The sequence below is a fragment of the Trichomycterus rosablanca genome, chromosome 17 (assembly GCF_030014385.1).
Source record: "Trichomycterus rosablanca isolate fTriRos1 chromosome 17, fTriRos1.hap1, whole genome shotgun sequence".
In the NCBI taxonomy this organism is placed as follows: domain Eukaryota; kingdom Metazoa; phylum Chordata; class Actinopteri; order Siluriformes; family Trichomycteridae; genus Trichomycterus; species Trichomycterus rosablanca.
The window spans coordinates 3,418,243-3,425,019 of NC_086004.1; positions in this window are offsets into that span (position 1 = coordinate 3,418,243).

Consider the following 6,777-nt stretch of genomic DNA (forward strand, 5'->3'; position numbering starts at 1 on the left):
GATGCTAGCATTTAATTTTATAGGAGTGTAGCCCACAATTTAGGATATTTATTTTCAAGTCATTAATGCATGTACGCAGACCACTTAACTTGCTTTGACAATCACAGAATCCACTTGATTATAAACTAAAAAACACTGTTTGGGGATATTTAGGGATTTTAGATATTTAGGGATATGTACTTTAAAACTAGAACCAGGGTTGTAATATACTGATATATTTTGGAAAACCAATAAAAACAAGAATCTGATTTGTTAACTCTTAAATGCTTATTTAACTGCCAAAAGTAGAAAAGATTTCACTGATCAACTTTGCTGTTGGCACCCATTCACCCAACTGTGCCAAGAACTGTTCCATGTAGTTGTAGTTGGTATAGAAGTGAATACAAATACAGCAAGAGATCTCTGTAAACAAAGACAAACTCCTGACAAACCACTGATCCATGTGGCCGAACAGTTTCAGTTTCTGCTCCAGACTAGCAGTGGGTTTTAGGATCAGTATAATAATAATAATTATTATTATTATTATCATGTTTGGTTTGAATCATTGTAGCATGGCAGTATTAACAAAACACCCCGCTTTTCTAAAATACTGCATCATTGGTTTTCTTTTTTTATACCTGGAAAAAATGGGAATCAAACCCAGCAAATTAGGACCCTCCTTGCTGTTTGGCACACATTCTCCCAGCTGTGCTACTGTGCCAACAACTGTTCCATGTAGTTGGTATAGAAGTGAATAAAAATACAGCAAGAGATCTCCGTAAACAAAGACAAACTCCTGACAAACCACTGATCCATGTGGCCGAACAGTTTCAGTTTCTGCTCCAGACTAGCAGTGGGTTTTAGGATCAGTATTATTATTATTATTATCATGTTTGGTTTGAATAATTGTAGCATGGCAGTATTAACAAAACACCCCGCTTTTCTAAAATACTGCATCATTGGTTTTCTTGTTTTTATACCTGGAAAAAATGGGAATCAAACCCAGCAAATTGGGATCCTCCTTGTTGTTTGGCACCCATTCACCCAACTGTGCCAACAACTGTTCCATGGTTTCAAATTCTGGTACTGGCAGGATTGGACAAAAACACACCGAAGCTGGTTTAGGAGCTATGCAGTTACATGTGGAGAGTTGTATGAACTGTGTACTGAATGCTCTAACGTCGATAATGACTTGACCACACATCTGCCCGTCCTTTTGAATAGCATTGCAGTGCGCATGCGCAGAACACCTCCTTGTCTGTAGTTGTAGTCGATGGCGCTCGCCGTGTTGAGATGGAGATTAAAATTAAACCGCAGTTTCGCTATAAATCGCTAAAGAATGGCACCATTTAACAACAGTTGTGAGTATATAAATTTATTCTTCATACCCAGCACGACTGTTTAAGCTTTTTAGAATTCGGAATTGAGTGTGTGAGCTAGTTTTATTAGCAGGTTGCTAGCTAACACTTTGTGGCTGAGTGGACAGTTACTAAGGTGCTACTAATACTGTTGTTTTCAATATTTACCTAAATTACTTCATTTAAAGCGGCTGCAAAAACAAGAATGATACACAAACACGTTTAAAATCGTTGTAGTCGCCTTAAACTGGGATATTTACTTTACACCGAGTCTTTGTTTTTTATTGCATAAACAGGCAGGAACCGTTAGCATGTTGCTAACACTAGATAACCTAGTTAGCTGTTAGCTACACTACTAGCCGTAAATTCGGCGATATTTTTAACACACCACCAGCTCAAATAGACAATACTTCAACTAATATCAGAAGTAAAGTGTAATTTTGTGAATATACCGGTTTCTGGTACTAAAGGGAACTTTTTATTTACTTATATTTGGTCGGGTTTTGTTACCCACTTAGCAACCTTTGCTAGGATGATGCTGTGTAATAGCTCTAAACATGAACTCGTTTCGTGTTTCTATGTGTTATCAGTTCGGATTTTTAAAGCTTTTAAAAAAAAAAATTTAACACGCTTTGATGTTTGAGTTTAAAAGTTTAATGCTAGACGGATAGTGCTGTTCGATTCCGAAGATTGTGTTGTCGACTCTGATTCTAATTCCAGATGTTGGGAGTCGATTCCATTGGTTGTTTTATTAGCACGACGACGTTAGTAAGTTGTTTGTTTGCCTTGTGAACGAAGTACATGTATAATACTAAAATATACGGTGTTTAAAGTAATTATATCTTTTTAAGTTGGTCTCTCTGTGTTCTTAAGTTGTGTCGAATTGCCCTCATAAACGCGGAGTCGACTCGGATCCGGTTTGGAATCGATTCATTAAGAATCGTAGCATTTCAGCTTTGCAAACAACGTCTATTGACATAAAAATAAAACACAATTTTTATTTAGTAAATGGGAAACATTCTGTCCTTTCTGATTTGCATTTATAAGACACTTTATCATTAAAACAGATTCTTAGTGTAAAAAAAAAAACATAAACTAACTATTTTATGTACATTTGCAATTGGAAATATTCAGCCCCCCATATTGAAAGCTGTTATTGTAATGTGTATAGAAGTGAATAAAAATACAGCAAGAGATCTCAGTAAACAAAGACAAACTCCTGATAAACCACTGATCCATGTGGCCGAACAGTTTCAGTTTTGACTTGTAATTTAATAGAACTGTGCCAGAGAACCTTCCAAGGCCTCCTGCACTCCTGTTCTGTGTTGCGTCCTGGTCCTGGTGGAACATTGTTTCATTTCTATATGTACTTCTATAGAGCTGAAATGACAATAAAGCCTCTCTAAAACTCTTGAACACTTGAAGCCTTTCCAAATCTGGTATATGAGTCAGGCCAAGTCTTTTGCAGTAACACATGGTTTTTTAATTGTATATATATATATACATGGTAAAATTAAAACATTTATATCCTATGTACTTATGACAGTAGAATATGCCACAGACATGTAAAAAGTCCCAGTATTTGCTAGGGATGCTAATTTTTTTACCTGATAACCAGCAAGCTGATAGAATTATTAGAATATCCTATTAGAATATAAAACACGTTAGTGTATATTATATGAACAATTTTTATACTTTATTTAATACATAATGTGTAATGTAATGAACATGTCAGTAATGTAGAACAGTAAGGGGATTAAAAACAGCGAGCAGAATGTAGATTTAAATTGTAGCTTCAAGCAAACAGTTTATTACAAGCACTACATGCAACTAAATATGGTGATCGTAGTTAATAAAGATGCGGTCGGTACATTATTAGTGTCATTATTATTATACAAGATTATAAGCAACTTTCTTATATACAGGATCATGATTCAAAATATTCACACCATATTAAAAAAAACTGGTAATGTTAGATTACAGATCCACATGTGCAGAGTTTAACATCTATTTATACCTTTTTCGACACTAAACAGCTCCAGTTTATTTTAATATTTATTAGTATATAATATAAATGCATGAAAAAGATTCAGATTAGAACTGCATCACTTTCTCTAAATGAGTTTGTGCGTCTAGCTGGCGCTGCGCACTGAAGGTGTAAAAAGGTCTCAGATCAACAGTCCGAACTCTTCATTTCACTCTCAGTTCAAATCAAACATCAGCTGTGGGAAATTCATTAAAATGATCTTTTTAACCAACAGCATTAACTGTTAACTGGTTATTTATCCACATCCCTACAATTTACCTCAATTTACCTTGTCCCAGATTTTATTCTCTATTCACGCCCCAATGTTGCTCATCAGCCTAATAAAAATTAAGATGTGGTCGGATATTTTGTGCACCACTTGAAAAATTGCGCAAACGATGCGTAAACTAACATCGTCTCACAGGCAGAGGAGTGTCCACTATTACACTATACACTCCTTCAAAATCTGCTTCCTGTAAATCTCAGTTCTAACACTTTCTTGATGAGTAAGGCGCTTTAAATTAAGTACTGTGCAACGTGACTGAATCTCTTTTGCGGTTTGCTGTTCCTGTTTCAATGCATGAACTGACCTAATAATCTTACATAAACTGGCCAGACTGTCGGCAGCAGGATTTTTGGTTTCCCACCACACTGTGAGAGAATTAATTTTGTGAATATAATAAAAACAAGGTGGTGAAAGCTAAATAAATAAATACAAATCTGGGAATATATTAAAAGCTTTTATTTTGGGCAGTAATATGTCAGATTTAGACTCAGTAAATGTAATGTTGTCAGTAACGCTCAGAGCTCTGGTGGCAATATTCAGAACAGCCGTTATTTATTCTCTGTCACTAATCGAGCTAGTAATTTCACTAAACTGTACTATAGGCCAATTTTATGTGCTAAATAGACATACCCAACATTTTCTTCCCCAACAGACTGGGCTTTGCTTTCTTAAATGCACATTAAAAGCCAATAATAATGTATTTATATGAGTATAAGCAAGAATTCAGTATAATTAAAACATGTTAATACCAATAGGACAGACATTAGTGTCACTACCATGTTGGTGTCATTGCATAGTTAGGAATGATCCACCACCCGAATAACATCTGTTGAGTCCCTTTTCATGAATGGATGAGGTATAGGGGGTGTAATAAAGTGCACAAAGCGACAGATGGTTTTCTTTTCTGTCCCTTTTTCTCTCGATTTTTAGTACGTCCAACTTTTACCCAATTGCGTTACGCTTCCTCTCTACTGGAGCTGACCCCCGCCCCGATTGAGGAGAGTGAACCGACACGTGCGCAGTAGCCGACTGCATCCTTTCACATGCACGAGGCGAGTTCATATGCGGATCAGCCTTGTGCACGGAGAGCCGCACCCTGATCGCGTTATTCCTCGACTCTGTGCAGGCGCAAAAAGACAGGACTGATCATACACATCTAGAAATGAACACAGAAAGGACACAAGACAAAGAACATGAAGAAATAACCCGAACAAAGCTAGGAACCTATCTCGCCATGAGAATGACCAGTGGGTATACATGGCGTTAAACAACAAACAAACAAACTGTGCAGGCGCCATAAACCAGCCAGCAGAGGTCATAGTTGCATCAGTTATGAGTTCCCTATCCGGCTTCCTCCCTGGATGAACAACAGCCAAGCGTTGTTCATATAGACCGTTTCAATGGGGGTAAACAATAACGACGCTACTGCGCATGTCTGTTCCTTTCGCCTTTCCTTTAGCGCCATTTTTAAACATCCATCCAGCTGTCAAAATGACGAGCTCGTACTTTGCGAGTCTCCCGAACGCGGAACAAACGCGATATAAGCAGAAATGAATGATAGATCATCAAGTATCTTTACCAGCCCCCTTTTGAGGAGAATTTAAGAAGACCGTGTTTTTCCGCTGACCTAAAACGTTTGCCTGAGGTAACGTACCCAGCCGTGTGTCACTACCTTGTTGAAACGGAGTGTGTTTACTCCAGAGAGGCAGTGAAAGCATACCGCAGCTTGGACGCATACAATTAATTATTAAAATAATTATTGTGTCATCTCCCCTTTTGTGTCTGTTGAGCTAAGAGCCATTATAATATGATAAAAATATAACAAACCACAGTGAATTACTTACCTAACTGGAAATACATGAAATATTTTACAGTAAGCACAATGTATTCATAAATAGAATGTTTACTTTTTGTATCACAAAAGTAGAACCATGTTTCTTTACAGGTCTGTGTGTCATTTAATAATTAAGCTAAGCTAATTATTACAGCTAATTAAGCTGTTAATATAATTCCATATAGTGACATTTCCCCAAAATATAGTCCTATAAAGTTATGGCTTTTACATCGTATTCTAAGGAAAATGTAAACTTTTTAAGGCTTATGTTAGGTTTATGTTTATTCTGTTCTATTAATACAAATATTAAGCGCCGGCGTGTTTTAATACACTTAAGCTGAACGTCAGGGACAAGACACCAACTGAGTACATTTGTTTACAATATTTTATTATGAAATAATATATATTACATGTATTATAAGAGTTGATGGTGGGTATCCAGCCGTCTCTGTTTACAGCAGCAATCCAAGCGTTTCGCTGTGCGTTCTTTTGGAAATCTGTTCACCTTAATTTCTGAAATCAAGTTTGTACCTGGCCTGAGGGAACATCCGCCAACCGAACAACACGGTCCTAACTTTAATTTAGGCATACTGTCAATAAATCACGCCTGAACTAGCGCAAAATAATTGAAGCAGTTGTGGTCAATCGCTATTGTTCTGAGCGCTGTGTACCACCAAGCGGAAGCGTCTTAGGGACATCTACGTCACTTCCTGGACTCATGAATATTCATTTGAAACGGTCTATAGCCGCCCAGCCGGATGGCAGAGCTGAGATTCGATACGATGTATTCAAAATCCCAGTTCTGGTGTGCTATCCTGAATGGCAACAGATGGTTTTCTGTCAGTAATTGTATAACCACGAAATGCGTCAAAAGGTCAAGCTATTGAAATAGTTGAGTGTACGTTGTTTAAAATAAATGAAATGAATCTCTACTACATTACTTTTTCTTTGGGGCAGTGGAAGTTACTTAAATACGGCTGCTTTTACATTATTATTATTATTATTATTACAGCTGAATTTACCACTTTCATGAGATATGTAGTGCTTAAAGGAATGTGAAACTGTACAGTACAGAGTGATTTCCCTGCAGTCGTCTAAAATAGCAACTTGGCGCGGTTGTTTTTATTCTTGCTTTCAGCGGGGTGTGAACAATTAATGCTGAATGTTAAATATGGAAAATGTCAAGCATGTGTGTAGAGTCACATGGTTATCTGATCCGTCTCTGAGTCACATCATTCCCAGCGGGCCGTGCTTAGTCATGAGGACTTGTGCTTTTGGGTTTGTCTTATCCACC